The 23,830-nt window shown below is 41.5% G+C and overlaps 1 pseudogene; it reads left to right on the top strand.

Moving 5' to 3' along the window:
* The first annotated feature begins 276 nt into the window (after positions 1-276).
* The window catches only part of LOC139580270 (general transcription factor II-I repeat domain-containing protein 2A-like), a 62,843-nt pseudogene continuing 39,289 nt past the window's right edge, over positions 277-23,830 (top strand).

Genomic DNA, 23,830 nt, shown 5'->3' with positions numbered 1-23,830 from the left:
AGGGCAAGGGCATCGAAAGAGTGGCTTTCTCAGTTGCAAAAGCAGCAAGGACTTTTCACATAACTGCATTCAGCAAACGTCAGAATTGCGAGAGCTAGCTATGTACTGTCCCACAAAATTACTAAACATAGCAAGCCATTCGCTGAGGGCGAATTCATTAAAGTATGTTAAATTGACTCTGAAGCAATACTTTGCCCCGACAAGAAAGAGCTGTTTGAAAATGTTTCCCTGTCAAGACGAACAGTGACATGGCGTGTTGAGGACATTGCAGAGAATATGGAACAAAAGTTGAAAGACAAGGTAAAGGATTTCACCTATTTCTCCTTGGCCCTGGATGAGAGCAGTGATGCACGTGACACAGCGAGGTTGTTGATATTCTTACGAGGTCATAACCCCAGACTTTGAAATTACAGAGGAGCTTGCTTCAGTGCAGTCAATGAAGAGCACAAACACAGGGAAAGATTTATTGGAGGAGGTTAATAAGTGTGTGTGGCAAAGCTGGGACTGAGTATTCAAAAGTTATCCAGTGTGACCACTGATGGGTGCCTAAACTTGACAGGAAAAAACGATGGCCTTTTGAAAAGGATACAAAATCAAGGAGTTGAACCCAGATAAGGAAATTATTTTCCTGCATTGCATTATTCATCAGGAGGTGCACTGTAAATGTGTTCTGAAAATGAGCCATCTTGTGGATACAGTCACTAAAGTGATAAACTTCATAAGAGCAAAATCTTTAAACCACAGGCAGTTTGTCTCACTGTTGGTAGAGTCGGGTCATGCTGATCTCCCCTACCACACAAAAGTGAGATAGCTGAGTTTGGGGAAGATGCTTAAGAAGGTGTGAGACTTGAAGTCAGAGATTGCTGAGTTTTTGCAAGTGAAATGAAAATATGTGGATTTCCCTCAACTGCAAGGTAAAGAATGGTTGGCTGGTTTTGCCATCACCGTGGACATCATGGCCCTCATGAATGAACTGAATTCCAAACTACAAGGGAAGGGCCTTTTTGCACATCAGATGTACAGCCTTGTCAAAGCCTTCAAGGCAAAATTACTCCTCCCGACCCGCCAAGTAGAAGCCAACAATCTCACCCACCTTCTGACACTACTGGTCTGTTCAGATGACCAGCGGGAGAACTATACATCGCGGCTGCGTGCTTTGAACGGTGAGTTTTCTCATCATATTGAGGATTTCAAAGGGTTTAGAAAATGACATGCTGTTGGTTTCCTCTCCTATCACCTTCAATCAAATCAAATCAAAGGTTATTTGTCACATGCGCCGAATACAACAAGTATAGACCTTACCGTGAAATGATTACTTACAAGCCCTTATCCAACAGTGCAGTGCAAGAAGAGTTCAGAAAATAATAAAAATAACAATAAAGTAACACAATAAAATAACAATAACGAGGCTATATTCAATTTGGATAACATTGCCACTGACCAGCAACTTTAGCTTATCGATTTTCATTCTGATGCAGTGATTGGAGAACTATTCAAAACAATGTCAATGATGAGGTTCTATGCATCTCTCGATTAGCAAAACTTTCAAAAGATTAGGAGTCATGCTCAGAAGATGTGTGTACTGTTTGGGTCAACCTATGTATGTGAACAGACATTTTCAGTGATGAAATATAACAAGTCAAGGCTTACTGACTCTCACCTCTCAGCAATCCTGCTCATAGCGACGTCAGAAACTATACCTGACTTCACTGCTCTGGTCAATGCCCATCAGAGACTTCACTCCTCACACTGATTGAGTAGTTTAAATGTAATGTTGAGCTCTCTCTCTTTCTTGTGTTTCTTGTGCCCGTTAACAAGAGCTCTGTCCGTGGTGCTGAATGCACAGTGTACTTTTCCCTCCGTGTCGTTCATTGCATGTTTAATAATTAAAATACCTACCAAAAGGAGAACATGGATGTGGTTTATTTCTGTGCGTGTTAAAAACAGTAAAATAAGTAGCATATCTGGACATGATTTACAGTAGATATATCTATCAACACATTCATACACATGATATGTAATCCTGTAATATGATTCTGGCCCGCGATGGCAAAAATATAGTCGAATGTGGCCCTCCACGGAAGATAATTGCCCAGGTCTGCTCTAGTCCCTCAGACCGTGGCCACTGCCCCAGGTCTGCTCTAGTCCCTCAGACCGTGGCCACTGCCCCAGGTCTGCTCTAGTCCCTCAGACCGTGGCCACTGCCCCAGGTCTGCTCTAGTCCCTCAGACCGTGGCCACTGCCCCAGGTCCCGACAGGAGTCCAGGATTAGCATTAATGGCTGTGTTATAATTATACATCTTGATTCCGGTCCGTTACTGCCGGTCCTTTTAATTAAGTAGATTAGTCTCCCTCTGTGGAAGACTAGCTTTAATATACTGACACTGCATTTTCACTTTCACTATGTAGTTCTTTTCAACTCTGTATATGTAGATGGAAAGAAAATACCTGCCACCTATCTTGCATATTTAATTTCTCCTAATGTTTCATTGTATTCTCTCAAGCCAACAGTAGTCTCAATGTGACTCTAGTAAACATCTGACCTGTTTTAACCCCCCCAACAATGTATAGTATAATAATACAATCTACAGGTATGTACATTATCCTGATTAAGTGTTTTTTCATTGTCTCTCCTCTCTCCTCAACGCTGATATCCAGGTGATGTTAAAAGATGCCTTGTCCGACCGTGATAGTATGAAGTTGCTTGGTCACAGCAACATCGGGTGGATCTGTGAGGTGTAAGGTTGATCTGTCTGATCTGTGAAGGTAATCCGGTCTCCTGTCAAGAGCTGACTCTGTGAGTGGCAGCTGAGGAGAAGGACCATAATGCTGGAAACGCCTGGTCAAGCTCTCATTCATCCATGTCATTGAAGGGCCCCATCCCTATCCTTATCCCATCTCACCCTGGGCTTGGGTCCCATGTTCAGACATATACTGTATATATATATATATATATATATATAAATATTTATATATATATATAAATATATAAGAGAGAGAGAGAGAGAGAGAGAGAGAGAGAGAGAGAGAGAGAGAGAGAGAGAGAGAGAGAGAAAGAGAGAGAGAGAGAGAGAGAGAGAGAGAGAGAGAGCACAAACAGACCCCTCAGAGCCCCAGGACAGCAACACAATTACACCCAACCAAATCATGAGAGAACAAAAAGATAATTACTTGACACATTGGAAAGAATATACATAAAAAACAGAGCAAACTAGTATGCTGTTTGACCCTAAACAGAGAGTACACAGTGGCAGAATACCTGACCACTGTGACTGACCCAAACTTAAGGAAAGCTTTGACTATGTACAGACTCAGTGAGCATAGCCTTGCTATTGAGAAAGGCTGCCGAAGGCAGAACAAGCTCTCAAGAGAAGCCAGGCTATGTGCACACTGCCCACAAAATGAGGTGAAAACTGAGCTGCACTTCCTAACCTCCTGCCAAGTGTATGACCATATTGGAGACACATATTTCCCTCAGATTACACAGATCCACAACCAATTTGAAAACAAATCCAATTTTGATAAACTCCCATATCTATTGGGTGAAATACCATCGTGTGCCATCAGAGCAGCAAGATTTGGGACATTTTGCCACGAGAAAAGGGCAACCAGTGAAGAACAAACACCATTGTAAATACAACATATATTTATCTTTATTTATTTTCACTTTTGTACATCATTACAACACTGTAAATAGACATCATTTGACATTTTAATTGTCTTTACTCTTTTGTTACTTTTGTGAGTGTAAAGTTTACAGTACATCTTTTATTGGTTATTTCACTTTTGGTTATTATCAGTGGTGTAAAGTCCTTAAAAATACTTCAAAGTACTACTTAAGTAGTTTTTTGGGGTATCTGTACTTTACTATATATATATTTGACTACTTTCACTTTTACTTCTACTTTCCCTGACACTCAAAAGTACTCGTTACGTTTTGAATGCTTAGCAAGACAGGAAAATGGTCTAATTCACTCACTTATCAAGAGAACATCAATGGTCACCCCTACTGCCTCTGATCTGGTGGACTCACTAAAAACATGTTTAATTTCTAAATTATGTCTGAGTGTTGGAGTGTACCCCTGGCTATCCGTAAATACATTTAAAAAACTGAAAATGTGGAATTGGAAATGATTTATACTTTTACTTTTGATACTTAAGTACACTACCGTTCAAAAGTTTGGGGTCACATAGAAATGTCCTTGTTTTTGAAAGAAAAACTAAATTTTTGTCCATTAAAATAACATGAAATTGATCAGAAATACAGTGTAGACATTGTTAATGTTGTAAATGACTATTGTAGCTGGAAACGTCAGATTTTTTAAAAGGAATATCTACTACAATATCAGCAACCATCAGTCCTGTGTTCCAATGGCACGTTGTTTTAGCTAATCCTAGTTTATAATCTTAAAAGGCTAATTGATCATTAGAAAACCCTTTTGCAATTATGTTAGCACAGCTGAAAACTATTGTTCTGAATAAAGAAGCAATACAACTGGCCTTCTTTAGACTAGTTGAGAATCTGGAGCATCAGCATTTGTGGATTTGATTACAGGCTCAAAATACCCAGATACAAAGAACTTTCTTCTGAAACTCGTCAGTCTATTCTTGTTCTGAGAAATGAAGGCTATTCCATGCGAGGAATTGCCAAGAAACTGAAGATCTCGTACAACGCTGCGTACTACTCCCTTCACAGAACAGCTCTAACTGTCTCTAACCAGAATAGAAAGAGGAGTGGGAGGCCCCGGTGCACAACTGAGCAAGAAGACAAGTACATTAGAGTGTCTGGTTTGGGAAACAGACGCCTCACAAGTCCTCAACTGGCAGCTTCATTAAATAGTACCCGCAAAACACCAGTCTCAACGTCAACAGTGAAGAGGCGACTCCGGGATGCTGGCCTTCTAGGCAGAGCTGCAAAGAAAAAGCCATATCTCAGACTGGTCAATAAAAAAAGGGCAAAAGAACACAGACAGAGGAACTCTAGAAGGCCAGCATTCCTGGAGACATTAAAAACAAACACATGTTATTATTGTGATATTTTCTGATGTGAAATATCCTCCTGTTTTGAAAATAATCATAAACTAACGCAATAGAAGTTTTCCTTTACATTTTTAGATGACAACTTCTCCTGTGAATTGAATGCAAACAAAGAACAAGGTGCTTCTTAATTCCCGAGGGAGACTAATGATAGTAAGATGATTATAATTATTAACATAAGCATGAAAGTAGATAAACTATTCCCAAATGACACCCTATTCCCTTTATAGTGTACTAATTTAGACCAGAGCCCTATGGGCTGCAATGATCAGGGAGCCATTTGGGAGTGAAGACCTTGTTGTTGAATCTACCAGTCTCTACAAACTATAGCTTTTGATCTGAACTTGTTTTTCCCCAGAGAAATCGGCAGGTAGTAAAGCCTACTGTCTAAAAAGGGGTAGGCCATAATTGTAAATAAGAATATGTTCTTAACTGACTTGCCTCGTTAAATAAATAAATACTGATAAAAAAATACTATTTATGATTGGAGCACACTACAGTTAGGAAAGAGGCACGTAGCCTAGTCGTTAGAGCGTTGGACCTGTAACCGAAAGGTTTCTAGATCAAATCCCTGAGCTGACATGGTAAAAATCTGTCGTTCTGCCCAAGAATGTGTTCTTAACTGAATTGCCTAGTTAAATTTAAAAAAGCCAACTGTAAATGATTGGGGAACTTGATGTTTGAAGAAATACGGTCGACCAAACTGCGATGATCGGTGGCTACACCACACAAACAGTCTCATATCGCCATGACAGATGCATTCATGGGTTTATATTTGACAGAGACAATACACAGTCAATGACGGACATTCAATGTGCAAAGAATAAATAAAAGGAAGATGTCAGTCTGTCTGACACACACACACACACACGGGCGCACACACACACACACACAACACAAACAATCTGTCTGGGCGTTAATCTGATGATTCTCCTACACCCTGTTAAGAAGGTCGGATTGCTTTATTTCTATTTAATCTACTGACTACGATAATCTGCAGACGTGTTGATGACATGAAGGAACAGATTAGGAGTTCATTAATTACATGTGATGAAATTGCATATGTTGTTGTTGTTGGTCCCATTGTAACTCATGATGTAACTCATGATGTAACTCATGATGTGACTCATGTTGTAACTCATGTTGTAACTCATGATGTAACTCACGATGTAACTCATTATGTAACTCATGATGTTACAACTCATGATGTAACTCATGATGTGACTCATGTTGTAACTCATGTTGTGACTCATGATGTAACTCACGATGTAACTCATTATGTAACTCATGTTGTGACTCATGTTGTGACTCATGATGTAACTCACGATGTAACTCACGATGTAACTCATTATGTAACTCATGATGTAACTCATGATGTGACTCATGATGTAACTCATGTTGTGACTCATGTTGTGACTCATGATGTAACTCACGATGTAACTCACGATGTAACTCATTATGTAACTCATGATGTAACTCATGTTGTAACTCATGATGTAACTCATGATGTAACTCATGATGTAACTCATGATGTAACTCATGTTGTGACTCATGTTGTGACTCATGATGTAACTCACGATGTAACTCACGATGTAACTCATGTTGTGACTCATGATGTAACTCATGATGTAACGCATGTTGTAACTCATGTTGTAACTCATGATGTAACTCATGGTGTAACTCATGATGTAACGCATGTTGTAACTCATGTTGTAACTCATGTTGTAACTCATGTTGTAACTCATGATGTAACTCATGTTGTAACTCATGATGTAACTCATGTTGTAACTCATGATGTAACTCATGTTGTAACTCATTATGTAACTCATGATGTAACTCATGATGTGACTCATGATGTAACTCATGATGTAACTCATGTTGTGACTCATGATGTAACTCATGATGTAACGCATGATGTAACTCATGATGTAACTCATGATGTAACTCATGATGTAACTCATGGTGTAACTCATGATGTAACTCATGATGTAACTCATGATGTAACTCATGATGTAACTCATGATGTAACTCATGATGTAACTCATGTTGTAACTCATGTTGTAACTCATGATGTAACTCATGATGTAACTCATGTTGTGACTCATGATGTAACTCATGATGTAACGCATGATGTAACTCATGATGTAACTCATGATGTAACTCATGATGTAACTCATGGTGTAACTCATGATGTAACTCATGATGTAACTCATGTTGTAACTCATGATGTAACTCATGTTGTAACTCATGATGTAACTCATGATGTGACTCATGATGTAACTCATGTTGTAACTCACAATGTAACTCATGATGTAACTCATTATGTAACTCAATTACAAACTGTAACTCAATTATTAAAACCAAAAGCTTACCTTGACGTGGAAAAGTTCCAGTGTTGGATAGCCATAGGCAGCTAGCTAACATAGCATCCCTCTCTGTTTGAGCAAGGTGTTTGAGTAGGCTAAACTAGCTAGCTGCATTTACTAGCTAAGTAAGTTAAAGTGAAAAAAAATACTACAAAATAAGCTAGCTTTCTCTGTCTCTCTTGCTTCTCCTTCCACTTTGAAGAAATTAATTTGCTACATTTTTTTTACTATTGTCGTTCTCTCTCTTTGAGTCAACTACTCACCACATGTTATGCACCGCAGTGTAAGCAGCTGTAGCTTATGCTTTCAGCACTAGACTAATTCTCTGATCCTTTGATTGGGTGGACATGTCAGTTCATGCTGCAAAAGCTCTGATAGGTTGGAGGACGTCCTCCGGAAGATGTAATAATTACTGTGTAAGTCTATGGAAGGTAGTGAGAACCATGAGCCTCCTAGGTTTTGTATTGAAATCAATGTACCCAGAGGAGGACAGAAGCTAGCTGTCCTACAGATATACCATGGTGCTAACCTACAGAGTGCTGTTGAGGCTACTGTAGACCTTCATTGAAAACAGTGTTTCTTATTCAATCTTATCCAAAATTATGGGCATTAATATGGAGTTGGTCCCCCCTTTGCTGCTATAACTGCCCCCTTTGCTGCTATAACAGCGTCCACTCTTCTGGGAAGACTTACAACTAGATGTTGTAACATGTAACAACTACATTCAGCCACAAGATAATGTGTGAGGTCGGGCACTGATGTTGGGCGATTAGACCTGGCTCGCAATCGTCATTCCAATTCATCCCAAAGGTGTTCAATGGGGTTCAGGTCAGGGCTCTATGCAGGCCAGTCAAGTTCTTCCTCACCGATCTCGACAAACCATTTTTGTATGGGCCTTGCTTTGTGCACGGGGACATTGTCATGCCAAGAAAAGCAGGAAAGGGCCTTCCCCAAACTATTGCCACAAAGTTGGAAGCACAGAATCGTCTAGAATACAATTTTGTGCTGTAGCGTTAAGATTTCCCTTCACTGGAACTAAGTGGCCCGAACCATGAAAAACAGCCCCAGATCATTATTCCTCCTCCACCAAACTTTACAGTTGGCAATACTTACAGTTGACCGGGGAAGCCCTAGCAGGGAAGACATTTGATGAACTGACTTGTTGGAAAGGTGGCATCATGACAGTGCAACGTTGAAAGTCACCGAGCTCTTCAGTAACACCATTCTACTGCCAATGTTTGTCTATGGAGATTGCATGGCTGTTTGCTCGATTTTATACACCTGTTAATAACGGGTGTGGCTGAAATAGCCAAATCCACTAATTTGAATGGGTGTCCAAATACTTTTGTATATATATTGTATTTAGTATAGTTTTATCTTAAAAGGATAACTTTTTTAGTGTTTCACTTTTTTTTTTTTATTAAATTCTACTACTACTACTACTACTACTACTGCTACTACTTATACTACTACTACTACTACTACTACTACTACTACTATAACTTCTACTACTACTACAGCCACTACTAATAGTATGTCTAGTACTTCTAGTTCCACTACCAATGCAACTACTACTACCACCTCTAATACTACAACTAATACTACTACTAATAGCACTATTACTACTAATAGCACTATTACCAATACTACTAATACTATTAATACTCCTTCTAGTACCACTACCACTAATACTAATAATTATTATACTACAACTAATAATAATAATGATTATTGTAGTATTTCTACTACTACTACTACTACTACTACTACTAATTATTCTACTAATAATAATAATAATTATACAACTACTACTACCACTAATAATAATTGTAGTATTTCTACTAATACTACTAATAATTATTCTACTACTACTACTACTACTAGTACTACTAGTACTACTAGTACTACTAGTACTACTAGTACTACTAGTACTATTACTAATTATTCTACTACACAATCAATCAATTCAAACCCAGCATCAAACCTATCATCCTACCAAACTCTTATTTTGAAATCACACACCACAAACAAATTATTACTACTCCTACTACTAATACTAATACTACTTCTAGTACCACTACCACTACCACTACTACTACTACTACTGCTACTACTACTACCACTACTACTGCTGCAACTACTTCTACTAAATATTATACTACTACTACTAATTGTTCTACTACTATTACTACTAATAATAATAATAATGATTGTAGTATTTCTACTACTACTTCTAATTATTCTACTACTACTACTAATAATAATAATACTAATAACTGTATAATAATATTACTGTTACTGCTACAACTACTACTACTACCACTACTAATTATTCTACTACTAATAATAATACTTTTAGTATTTCTACAACTACTACTAATACTTATTATGTTACTAATTATTCTACTACTATTACTACTACTAATTATCCTACTACAACTACTAATAATAATTATTCTACTACTACTACTACTAATTATTATACTACAACTACTACTACTACTACTACTACTACTACCACTACTCCTACTAATTATTCCACTACTACTAATTATTCTACTACTAATTATTCTACTACTATTACTCCTACTAATTATTCCGCTACTACTACTACTAATTATTCTACTACTAATTATTCTACTACCTCTACTAATACTACTAATTATTCTACTACAACTACTACTACTACTACTACTACTACTACTACTCCTACTAATTATTCCACTACCACTACAACTACCACTACTAATTATTCTACTACCTCTACTACTACTACTAATAATAATAATAATAATTGTTGTACTACAACCACTACTACTACAACTACTACTACTAATTATTATACTACTACTACTACCACTACTACTACAACTACTACTACAACTAATAATAATAATTATTATTATTTTCTACTACTACTACTACAACTACTACTACTACTACTAATTATTCTACTACAACTACTACTAATAATTATTATTTTCTACTAGTACTACTAATACTACTACTACTACTAGTACTACTATTACTACTACTACTACTTCTACTTATTCTACTAAACAATACATTCAAACCCATCATCAAACCTAGCATCCTGATCATCTGCGTCCTACCAAACTCGTATTTGGAAATCACACACAACAAACAAACAACCCAACGTGTCATTAATCTCACACTCATATCTATTTTCCCTGTTCTCTAATGATTTTCTTTCTCCACCTGGTTGAGAAGAAATGAAGGAAAAACGGCAAATGATAAAATGGATACGGAGTCCACGAGAGACGCTCTGGTGTGGTAGTTTCTAACAGATAACCCCAGTCATGTCATGTTGCTATGGTTGCAGTGTGAACTCTCCTAACTCTACCTCTCTCTGCAGCAGGCAGAGAGGCACAGACAAACATCCCCTCATTGATCAGTAGTTTAAACACTCAGACTTCCAGGTGAATTGGTTTATTGGTTTGGTGGCCTCAGAAACAAGTTAAATGAAAAGGCTTAAAAAGAAATGATGAGTTTCAGCTCAAGATGCCATCTCTGTGTGAAGGTGATGACCAGCACACAACACCCAAGACTAGTCCATTGAGTGTAATATGGGCGGGTGAGATTCCCACAGGAACCAAAAAAGGTTCTACCCGGAACCTAATAGGGTTCTATGAAGGACCAGAACCATTCTACAGGGACAGCAGATATAATCGAGTTAATGAATGAATTGAGCTCTGAAGTCATTCTGAACAGAGAGAAACTCGTTTTTTTTTATTAGATTTTCTAGAGGGAGGTTTTTGGAAGTGGAGATGGGATGTTGTCCCCCTTTTGAGACTGAAGGGAAGGGTCTCTAAAAAATATAGGGTTTTGGCCATACTGTATTGTTAAAAGCATTGTCATTATATCTCAAATAATACATGATGTACAGGGAAATGTGGAATCAAGTTTCAGATGAAATGGGCACATACAAGCTGATGGAGAGACTGGACAGTAGATATATTGACCACTCTGACTCATCCTGTCACTCCTCCTACTCTCTCTCTCCATCTCTCGCTCTCCCTCCCTCCCTCCCTAATCTCTGTCTGTCATCCTTTTGTCATCTGTAATCTTCTTTAAATCCTGATTCAGCAGACAATTGTCTCACCCCTTGAGAACGGATAAAACAACAAGTTAAAGCTGTTAAGAGTTCCTCTAAAATCCTCAATTTTTTTGCTAAACAGTATTATCCAAATAACTCACTGTTTAAAACCCATACAAATTAAAACCGCATTCCAGGTCAATCTGTTCTAGTCTCTGGTCTCCATTCCAGGTCAATCTGATCTAGTCTCTGGTCTCCATTCCAGGTCAATCTGTTCTAGTCTCTGGTCTCCATTCCAGGTCAATCTGTTCTAGTCTCCGGTCTCCATTCCAGGTCAATCTGTTCTAGTCTCTGGTCTCCAATCCAGGTTAATCTGTTCTAGTCTCTGGTCTCCATTCCAGGTCAATCTGTTCTAGTCTCCGGTCTCCATTCCAGGTCAATCTGTTCTAGTCTCTGGTCTCCATTCCAGGTCAATCTGTTCTAGTCTCTGGTCTCCATTCCAGGTTAATCTGTTCTAGTCTCTGGTCTCCATTCCAGGTTAATCTGTTCTAGTCTCTGGTCTCCATTCCAGGTCAATCTGTTCTAGTCTCCGGTCTCCATTCCAGGTCAATCTGTTCTAGTCTCTGGTCTCCATTCCAGGTCAATCTGTTCTAGTCTCTGGTCTCCATTCCAGGTCAATCTGTTCTAGTCTCCGGTCTCCATTCCAGGTCAATTTGTTCTAGTCTCTGGTCTCCATTCCAGGTTAAACTGTTCTAGTCTCTGGTCTCCATTCCAGGTCAATCTGTTCTAGTCTCTGGTCTCCATTCCAGGTCAAATTGTTCTAGTCTCTGGTCTCCATTCCAGGTCAAATTGTTCTAGTCTCCGGTCTCCATTCCAGGTCAAATTGTTCTAGTCTCTGGTCTCCATTCCAGGTAATGCAAAAGCATGAATTAAGCCCTACATGTGATTGTTACAACCCCCCCCCCTTCCCCCAAATACAATTATAACCAAATTATTCCATGTTGAACATAAAGGGTTGTGTTATTCACCTGTATAACCACAGTCACATGGATACAACCCAGACACTATTCAACATCAGGATTGTCATGCTAAATATATGCTAAATGGAATATATTATATCTATATTTATGAGCACCCCCACACCATCACACCTCCTCCTCCATGCTTCACGTTGGGAACCACACATGCAGAGATACGTTCACCTACTCACCTTACCTACACGGCGTTTGGAACCATAAATCTCAAATTTGGACTCATCAGACCAATGGACACATTTCCACCGGTCTAATGTTCATTGCTCGTGTTTCTTGGTCCAAGCAAGTCTCTTCTTCTTATTGGTGTCGTTTAGTAGTGGTTTCTTTGCAGAAATTCGACTATGAAGGCCTGATTCATGCAGACTCCTCTGAACACTTGTTGTTGAGATGTGTCTCTTACTTGAACTCTGTGAAGCATTTGTTTGGGTTGCAATTTCTGAGGCTGGTAACTTTCATTTACTTATCCTCTCCCAGTTATTAAACAGACACATTCAGCCATTCGCATTACATAGAAACAAATGGAGGGAGAAAAGGAGAGACCTTTTCACTGACCCTTATGATTGGTTGTCTGCCCATGGGGAGGACCTAAGTGAGAACCACAGACTGACCTATGGAGTCAGAGGTTGACCACTACAACCTTGTTTCACCCCTGAACAGATCGCCATGGATCACCACACAATGGATCACAATGGATCTCCCCGCAAGGATAATTAACATGATTTATATTCATTGGAATCGCATGTCAAACCACTAGCATTATCTGTGGTGTATTTCCTATGCCTCTTAATGCAAGTCAGATGAGGAAGAGGGACAATTAGTTGTGGTTAGTCGGTTGATAGTCTTGCTTCACCAAACATCTGTAATCTTGTTCATCACTGGGCCAGAAAAAAAAAACGCTGGAGTTGAAAAACAAAAACTACTAATGTTATGTCCTTTAAAGGGACAATCTGAAGTTCAAAAAATAACAAAGCAGACACCCTGCCACTGTGAAATCATAGACAGAGCTACGGATGCAAGGACTGACCATCCAAGATATCAAAACCTATATTTTCGGGGTTCGGCTCATGACGCATTTTTTAAGTTATATTCGTCAAGACTCAATGGCTATATACAGTAACATGAATTTAAATGTCTAAAAATGCCTGTAGCAATCACAGAATGCGTCTTTAAGTCTAAAGTCTGAGGCCTTGTCTCATTTAAATGGATATGCTAATGAATGTCTGAGGCCTTGTCTCATTTAAATGGAAAATGCTAATGTCTGAAGGGGTAGGAATGTATGACCTAATGTGTGTGTGTATGTATGTGTGTGTGTATGTATGTGTCTGTCTTTTTCTATGTCTGTCTGTGTGTGTCTGTGTTTGTGTTTCTGTCTGTGTGTGTGTGTCTGTCTGTGTCTGTGTACGTGTGTGTGTATGTGTGTATGTGTGTGTGTGTGTGTGTGTGTGTGTGTCTGTGCGTCTGTGCGTGTGTCTGCGTGTGTGTGTCTGCGTGTGTGTGTCTGCGTGTGTGTGTCTGCGTGTGTGTGTCTGCGTGTGTGTGTCTGCGTGTGTGTCTGCGTGTGTGTGTCTGCGTGTGTGTCTGTGTGTCTGTGTGTCTGTGTGTCTGTGTGTCTGTCTGTCTGTCTGTCTGTCTGTCTGTCTGTCTGTCTGTCTGTCTGTCTGTCTGTCTGTCTGTCTGTCTGTCTGTCTGTCTGTCTGTCTGTCTGTCTGTCTGTCTGTCTGTCTGTCTGTCTGTCTGTCTGTCTGTCTGTGTGTCTGTGTGTCTGTGTGTCTGTGTGTCTGTCTGTGTGTCTGTGTGTCTGTGTGTCTGTGTGTATGTATGTGTGTGTGTGTGTGTGTGTGTGTGTGTGTGTGTGTGTGTGTGTGTGTGTGTGTGTGTGTGTGCGTGTGTGTGTCTGCGTGTGTGTGTCTGTCTGTCTGTCTGTCTGTCTGTCTGTCTGTCTGTCTGTCTGTCTGTCTGTCTGTCTGTCTGTCTGTCTGTCTGTCTGTCTGTCTGTCTGTCTGTCTGTCTGTCTGTCTGTCTGTCTGTCTGTCTGTCTGTCTGTGTGTCTGTATGATGTGTGTGTATGTATGTGTGTGTGTGTGTGTGTGTGTGTGTGTGTGTGTGTGTGTGTGTGTGTGTGTGTGTGTGTGTGTGTGTGTGTGTGTGTGTGTGTGTGTGTGTGTGTGTGTGTGTGTGTGTGTGTGTGTGTGTGTGTGTGTGTGTGTGTGTGTCTGTGTTAGAGGTCGACCGATTAATCGGCATGGCCGATTAATTACGGCCGATTTCAAGTTACGGTGGAACTCTACTCACGCTGAGCCTTGGTCTCATCATTACGACGATCGTGACAGAAGCTGAGGGTTGGTATGTGGAATTGGAGACAAGTGGGAGTGGAGTTTCTGTGTGAGAGAGAAAATGATGGTCAAAAGATAAAGGGAAAAAAAGTCAAAATAAAACATAATAAAAGTACATTTGAATGACACTAAGTGGCAGTGTTTTTACAACTAATGCATGTTTGCCTGAGGCTGATGCCGTGCAGGTGTTTGTACACATGCGTATACACACACTCTCTTTCAAATAAACACATACAAGAACACACACATACCTGTAATAGGGCCAGACATGCACACAAACATATTAAGTAGACATTGCTGTTATGATTTCAGTTGTCCTTGATGTCTTTTGTTTTACATTTATAATTTTGTTTTATTTTTTGCATTGTTGTTTGCTGTTTTCTTCTGTCTTTTCCTTTTTTCTCTTTAGTTCTTCTCTTGGTTGTTTGTGCATTGGGGGGTTCTTGGCGGTGGCGGTTCATTCTCTTGGTTGTTGGTGCATTGGGGGGTTCTTGGGGGGGACTGTGGGAGGGGTCTCGAATGGTTGAGGGACAGCTATTGGGGAACTGTGGAGGGATCTTGGAGGGTTCGAGTTTCACAAGATTGTGATCATGAAAAAGGAAACTATGACATATATTTTATATAAATAAAATAAATAAAAATAAATAATATTTTCAAAAATACGGGTTCCGGATTTCACTGAAAGAAAAAACGTTTTGTTTTCGAAATTATAGTTTCCGGATTTGACCATATTAATGACCTAAGTCTCGTATTTCTGTGTGTTTATTATATTATAATTACGTCTATGATTTGATATTTGATAGAGCAGTCTGACTGAGCGGTGGTAGGCAGCAGCAGGCTCGTAAGCATTCATTCAAACAGCACTTTCCTGTGTTTGCCAGCAGCTCTTCGCTGTGCTTCAAGCATTGCACTGTTTATGACTTCAAGCCAATCAACTACCGAGATTAGACTGGCAATACTATAGTGCCTATAAGAATATCCAATAGTCAAAGGGTATATGAAATAGAAATGGTATAGAGAGATATAGTCCTATAATTACTATGATAACTACAACCTAAAACTTCTTACCTGGGAATAATGAAGACTCATGTTAAAAGGTAAAAGGAACCACCAGCTTTCATATGTTGTCATGTTCTGAGCAAGGAACTTAAACGTTAGCTTTTTTACATGGCACGTATTGCACTTTTACTTTCTTCTCCAACACTTTGTTTGTGCATTATTTAAACCAAATTGAACATGTTTCATTATTTATTTGAGACTAAAATGATTTTATTTATGTATTATATTAAGTTACTTAAAATAAAAGTTTTCATTCAGTATTGTTGTAATTGTCATTATTAAAAATATATATATATATATACAGTGGGCTCCAAAATTACTGGCACCCCTGACTGGCAAAACACAAACAATACTTAAAAAATATAAACAATATAATTATAGAGACAAACTCAAAATACCAACATGTGAGAAATACTGTAATACTCGTAAGCAAACGAGCAAAAACAACGGATGTGTTTGTGTGAAAGGAGCAGGTGTTATTGTCATCGTATAGTAAATGTGCATCGAAGCTGGGCATCGAATGAATATAACCCTGCATTTACAACTGCTAGTTGCTGCAGTGATGCTCATCAGATGAGACATCAGATATCAGATCAGATATTGTCTGGTATCTAACTAACTAACTAACTCTACTTTTGTTTCCTTTTAAAAAGGTAGGGGTTGTCTTCTCTGTGCTTTTATTTCGATGTCAAAGTGGGGACGTGCCCTGCAGCAATGAACCTTTCACTTCCCTTTGTAATGGTGTTCACCCACGACTGCGTGGCCACGCACGCCTCCAAATCAATCATCGAGTTTGCAGACGACACAACAACAGTGAGCCTGATTACCAACAACGACGAGACAGCCTACAAGGGAGGAGGAGAGGGCACTCGGAGTGTGGTGTCAGGAAAACAACCTCTCACTCAACGTCAACAGAACAAATTAGATGATCATGGATTTCAGGAAACAGCAGAGGGAGCACCCCCCTATCCACATCGACTGGACATCAGTGGAGAAGTTGGAAAGTTTTAAGTTCCTCGACGTACACATCACAGACAAACTGAAATGGTCCACCCACACAACAGCGCCTTTTCAACCTCAGGAGGCTGAAGAAGTTCGGCCTGTCACCCAAAACCCTGACAAACTTTTACAGATGCACAATCGAGAGCACCCTGTCGGGCTGTATCACCGCCTGGTATGGCAACTGCACTCCCCGCAACCGCAGGGCTCTCCAGAGGGTAGTGAGGTCTGCACAACGTATCACCGGGGGCAAACTACCTGGCCTCCATGACACCTACACCACCCGATGTCACAGGAAGGCCAAAAAGATAATCAAGGACAACAACCACCCGAGCCACTGCCTGTTCACACCGCTACCACCCAGAAGGCCAGGTCAGTACAGGTGCATCAAAGCTGGGACCAAGAGACTGAAAAACAGCTTCTATCTCAAGGCCATCAGACTGCTGAACAGCCATCACTAACTCAGAAAGGCTGCTGCCAACATTGAGACCCAATCACTGGCCACTTTAATAAATGGATCACTAGTCACTTTAAACAATGCCACTTTAAACAATGCCACTTTAAACAATGCTACTTTAAATAATGCCACTTTAATAATGTTTACATATCTTACATTACTCATATCACATGTATATATACTGTACTCTATACCATCTACTGCACCTAGCCTATGCCGCTCAGACATTGCTCATCCATATACTTACATGTACATATTCTCATTCACCCCTTTATGTTGTGTGTATTAGGTAGTTGTTGGGGAATTGTTAGATATTACTTGTTCGATTTTACTGCACTGTCGGAACTAGAAGCACAAGCATTTAGCTACACTCGCATTAACATCTGCTAATCATGTGTATGTGACCAATACAATTTGATTTGATTTGATCTAATTTCTTTAATTTCGGCTCAGATGCACATGGTTGAGCCATTTTGTAATATATTTGTGTTCCTCAACAGCCCGAAGAGGACCAGTGGCCGCTATCAGCCGGTTTCTCTCTACAGTAACATAGTGTTGTGTTCAGAAGGTAGAGAGAAGAGGACCAGTGGCTGCTATCAGCCGGTTTCTCTCTACAGTAACTTAGTGTTCAGAAGGTAGAGAGAAGAGGACCAGTGGAAGCTATCAGCCGGTTTCTCTCTACAGTAACTTAGTGTTCAGAAGGTAGAGAGAAGAGGACCAGTGGCCGCTATCAGCCGGTTTCTCTCTACAGTAACTTAGTGTTGTTCAGAAGGTAGAGAGAAGAGGACCAGTGGCTGCTATCAGCCGGTTTCTCTCTTCAGTAACTTAGTGTTCAGAAGGTAGAGAGAAGAGGACCAGTGGCTGCTATTAGCCGGTTTCTCTCTACAGTAACTTAGTGTTCAGAAGGTAGAGAGAAGAGGACCAGTGGCAGCTATCAGCCGGTTTCTCTCTACAGTAACTTAGTGTTCAGAAGGTAGAGAGAAGAGGACCAGTGGCAGCTATCAGCCGGTTTCTCTCTACAGTAACTTAGTGTTGTGTTCAGAAGGTAGAGAGAAGAGGACCAGTGGCAGCTATCAGCCGGTTTCTCTCTACAGTAACTTAGTGTTCAGAAGGTAGAGAGAAGAGGACCAGTGGAAGCTATCAGCCGGTTTCTCTCTACAGTAACTTAGTGTTCAGAAGGTAGAGAGAAGAGGACCAGTGGCCGCTATCAGCCGGTTTCTCTCTACAGTAACTTAGTGTTGTTCAGAAGGTAGAGAGAAGAGGACCAGTGGCTGCTATCAGCCGGTTTCTCTCTTCAGTAACTTAGTGTTCAGAAGGTAGAGAGAAGAGGACCAGTGGCTGCTATTAGCCGGTTTCTCTCTACAGTAACTTAGTGTTCAGAAGGTAGAGAGAAGAGGACCAGTGGCTGCTATCAGCCGGTTTCTCTCTACAGTAACTTAATGTTCAGAAGGTAGAGAGAAGAGGACCAGCTGCTGCTATCAGCCGGTTTCTCTCTTCAGTAACTTAGTGTTCAGAAGGTAGAGAGAAGAGGACCAGCGGCTGCTATCAGCCAGTTTCTCTCTACAGTAACTTAGTGTTCAGAAGGTAGAGAGAAGAGGACCAGTGGCCGCTATCAGTCGGTTTCTCTCTACAGTAACTTAGTGTTGTTCAGAAGGTAGAGAGAAGAGGACCAGTGGCTGCTATCAGCCGGTTTCTCTCTACAGTAACTTAGTGTTCAGAAGGTAGAGAGAAGAGGACCAGTGGCCGCTATCAGCCGGTTTCTCTCTACAGTAACTTAGTGTTGTTCAGAAGGTAGAGAGAAGAGGACCAGTGGCTGCTATCAGCCGGTTTCTCTCTACAGTAACTTAGTGTTCAGAAGGTAGAGAGAAGAGGACCAGTGGCCGCTATCAGCCGGTTTCTCTCTACAGTAACTTAGTGTTCAGAAGGTAGAGAGAAGAGGACCAGTGGCTGCTATCAGCCGGTTTCTCTCTACAGTAACTTAGTGTTCAGAAGGTAGAGAGAAGAGGACCAGCGGCTGCTATCAGCCGGTTTCTCTCTACAGTAACTTAGTGTTGTGTTCAGAAGGTAGAGAGAAGAGGACCAGTGGCTGGTATCAGCCGGTTTCTCTCTACAGTAACTTAGTGTTGTGTTCAGAAGGTAGAGAGAAGAGGACCAGTGGCAGCTATCAGCCGGTTTCTCTCTACAGTAACTTAGTGTTCAGAAGGTAGAGAGAAGAGGACCAGTGGCCGCTATCAGCCGTTTTCTCTCTACAGTAACTTAGTGTTCAGAAGGTAGAGAGAAGAGGACAAGTGGCTGCTATCAGCCGGTTTCTCTCTACAGTAACTTAGTGTTCAGAAGGTAGAGAGAAGAGGACCAGTGGTTGCTATCAGCCGGTTTCTCTCTACAGTAACTTAGTGTTGTTCAGAAGGTAGAGAGAAGAGGACCAGTGGCTGCTATCAGCCGGTTTCTCTCTACAGTAACTTAGTGTTCAGAAGGTAGAGAGAAGAGGACCAGTGGCAGCAATCAGCCGGATTCTCTCTACAGTAACTTAGTGTTCAGAAGGTAGCGAGAAGAGGGCCAGTGGCTGCTATCAGCCGGTTTCTCTCTACAGTAACTTAGTGTTCAGAAGGTAGAGAGAAGAGGACCAGCGGCTGCTTCAGCCGGTTTTCTCTCTACAGTTAGTGTTGTGTTCAGAAGGTAGAGAAGAGGACCAGTGGCTGGTATCAGCCGGTTTCTCTCTACAGTAACTTAGTGTTCAGAAGGTAGAGAGAAGAGGACCAGTAACTTAGTGTTGTGTTCAGAAGGTAGAGAGAAGAGGACCAGTGGCTGGTATCAGCCGGTTTCTCTCTACAGTAACTTAGTGTTCAGAAGGTAGAGAGAAGAGGACCAGTGGCAGCTATCAGCCGGTTTCTCTCTACAGTAACTTAGTGTTCAGAAGGTAGAGAGAAGAGGACCAGTGGCAGCTATCAGCCGGTTTCTCTCTACAGTAACTTAGTGTTCAGAAGGTAGAGAGAAGAGGACCAGTGGCCGCTATCAGCCGGTTTCTCTCTACAGTAACTTAGTGTTCAGAAGGTAGAGAGAAGAGGACCAGTGGCCGCTATCAGCCGGTTTCTCTCTACAGTAACTTAGTGTTCAGAAGGTAGAGAGAAGAGGACCAGTGGCTGCTATCAGCCGGTTTCTCTCTACAGTAACTTAGTGTTCAGAAGGTAGAGAGAAGAGGACCAGTGGCTGCTATCAGCCGGTTTCTCTCTACAGTAACTTAGTGTTCAGAAGGTAGAGAGAAGAGGACCAGTGGCTGCTATCAGCCGGTTTCTCTCTACAGTAACTTAGTGTTCAGAAGGTAGAGAGAAGAGGACCAGTGGCAGCTATCAGCCGGTTTCTCTCTACAGTAACTTAGTGTTCAGAAGGTAGAGAGAAGAGGACCAGTGGCCGCTATCAGCCGGTTTCTCTCTACAGTAACTTAGTGTTGTGTTCAGAAGGTAGAGAGAAGAGGACCAGTGGCTGCTATCAGCCGGTTTCTCTCTACAGTAACTTAGTGTTCAGAAGGTAGAGAGAAGAGGACCAGTGGCCGCTATCAGCCGGTTTCTCTCTACAGTAACTTAGTGTTCAGAAGGTAGAGAGAAGAGGACCAGTGGCTGCTATCAGCCGGTTTCTCTCTACAGTAACTTAGTGTTCAGAAGGTAGAGAGAAGAGGACCAGCGGCTGCTATCAGCCGGTTTCTCTCTACAGTAACTTAGTGTTGTGTTCAGAAGGTAGAGAGAAGAGGACCAGTGGCTGGTATCAGCCGGTTTCTCTCTACAGTAACTTAGTGTTCAGAAGGTAGAGAGAAGAGGACCAGTGGCTGGTATCAGCCGGTTTCTCTCTACAGTAACTTAGTGTTCAGAAGGTAGAGAGAAGAGGACCAGTGGCTGCTATCAGCCGGTTTCTCTCTACAGTAACTTAGTGTTCAGAAGGTAGAGAGAAGAGGACCAGTGGCTGCTATCAGCCGGTTTCTCTCTACAGTAACTTAGTGTTCAGAAGGTAGAGAGAAGAGGACCAGTGGCTGCTATCAGCCGGTTTCTCTCTACAGTAACTTAGTGTTCAGAAGGTAGAGAGAAGAGGACCAGTGGCAGCTATCAGCCGGTTTCTCTCTACAGTAACTTAGTGTTCAGAAGGTAGAGAGAAGAGGACCAGTGGCCGCTATCAGCCGGTTTCTCTCTACAGTAACTTAGTGTTGTGTTCAGAAGGTAGAGAGAAGAGGACCAGTGGCTGCTATCAGCCGGTTTCTCTCTACAGTAACTTAGTGTTCAGAAGGTAGAGAGAAGAGGACCAGTGGCCGCTATCAGCCGGTTTCTCTCTACAGTAACTTAGTGTTCAGAAGGTAGAGAGAAGAGGACCAGTGGCTGCTATCAGCCGGTTTCTCTCTACAGTAACTTAGTGTTCAGAAGGTAGAGAGAAGAGGACCAGCGGCTGCTATCAGCCGGTTTCTCTCTACAGTAACTTAGTGTTGTGTTCAGAAGGTAGAGAGAAGAGGACCAGTGGCTGGTATCAGCCGGTTTCTCTCTACAGTAACTTAGTGTTGTGTTCAGAAGGTAGAGAGAAGAGGACCAGTGGCTGGTATCAGCCGGTTTCTCTCTACAGTAACTTAGTGTTCAGAAGGTAGAGAGAAGAGGACCAGTGGCAGCTATAAGCCGGTTTCTCTCTACAGTAACTTAGTGTTCAGAAGGTAGAGAGAAGAGGACAAGTGGCTGCTATCAGCCGGTTTCTCTCTACAGTAACTTAGTGTTCAGAAGGTAGAGAGAAGAGGACCAGTGGCTGCTATCAGCCGGTTTCTCTCTACAGTAACTTAGTGTTGTTCAGAAGGTAGAGAGAAGAGGACCAGTGGCTGCTATCAGCCGGTTTCTCTCTACAGTAACTTAGTGTTCAGAAGGTAGAGAGAAGAGGACCAGTGGCAGCAATCAGCCGGATTCTCTCTACAGTAACTTAGTGTTCAGAAGGTAGCGAGAAGAGGGCCAGTGGCTGCTATCAGCCGGTTTCTCTCTACAGTAACTTAGTGTTCAGAAGGTAGAGAGAAGAGGACCAGCGGCTGCTATCAGCCGGTTTCTCTCTACAGTAACTTAGTGTTGTGTTCAGAAGGTAGAGAGAAGAGGACCAGTGGCTGGTATCAGCCGGTTTCTCTCTACAGTAACTTAGTGTTCAGAAGGTAGAGAGAAGAGGACCAGTGGCTGGTATCAGCCGGTTTCTCTCTACAGTAACTTAGTGTTCAGAAGGTAGAGAGAAGAGGACCAGTGGCAGCTATAAGCCGGTTTCTCTCTACAGTAACTTAGTGTTCAGAAGGTAGAGAGAAGAGGACCAGTGGCAGCTATCAGCCGGTTTCTCTCTACAGTAACTTAGTGTTCAGAAGGTAGAGAGAAGAGGACCAGTGGCCGCTATCAGCCGGTTTCTCTCTACAGTAACTTAGTGTTCAGAAGGTAGAGAGAAGAGGACCAGTGGCCGCTATCAGCCGGTTTCTCTCTACAGTAACTTAGTGTTCAGAAGGTAGAGAGAAGAGGACCAGTGGCTGCTATCAGCCGGTTTCTCTCTACAGTAACTTAGTGTTCAGAAGGTAGAGAGAAGAGGACCAGTGGCTGCTATCAGCCGGTTTCTCTCTACAGTAACTTAGTGTTCAGAAGGTAGAGAGAAGAGGACCAGTGGCTGCTATCAGCCGGTTTCTCTCTACAGTAACTTAGTGTTCAGAAGGTAGAGAGAAGAGGACCAGTGGCAGCTATCAGCCGGTTTCTCTCTACAGTAACTTAGTGTTCAGAAGGTAGAGAGAAGAGGACCAGTGGCCGCTATCAGCCGGTTTCTCTCTACAGTAACTTAGTGTTGTGTTCAGAAGGTAGAGAGAAGAGGACCAGTGGCTGCTATCAGCCGGTTTCTCTCTACAGTAACTTAGTGTTCAGAAGGTAGAGAGAAGAGGACCAGTGGCCGCTATCAGCCGGTTTCTCTCTACAGTAAATATACATTGATTTCACGTGCATGGCATAGCCACGTAGCCTATAGGCTGAACAGACCAGCCACTGGGCACAGACTCCAATGTAACGTCTATTCCACGTGGGTTGAACGTGATTTTGTTGAAATGACGTGGAACCAGCGTTGATTCAACCAGTGTGTGCTCAGTGGGCAGGAACATCATTCACCTCAAAATATGTCTTTAAAAAACAGGAAGACGAAGACGTTTTCCAAAGGAGGAAGAGGCTACTTCCACTTTACGCAGAAAACTTTCATCATTCTTGTATCTGAATCCACTTACCCACTTACCCACAGAATGTAGTTTCCCATGGTGCTTAGTGCTTTATGTTAGAGGGCCATTCTAAGGCACGCTTCCCATATGACATTTTTTGGAACAGTTCGTTAAAAATACATTTTGTGATGTTTTTGTTTGTTTTGGTCTTCGGTAAGGATTTTTTGGGGGGCTGTTCGTGGACAACAGTTTTTTCTCAAGGCAGGCCCCTAAGTCGGTAGCCGACGTCATTAGCCAGGAGTCTACG

Source organism: Salvelinus alpinus, chromosome 7 (assembly GCF_045679555.1).
Source record: "Salvelinus alpinus chromosome 7, SLU_Salpinus.1, whole genome shotgun sequence".
NCBI lineage: Eukaryota > Metazoa > Chordata > Actinopteri > Salmoniformes > Salmonidae > Salvelinus > Salvelinus alpinus.
The sequence above is the reverse complement of the archived record's forward strand: the minus strand, read 5'-3'. Positions and strand labels throughout refer to the sequence as shown.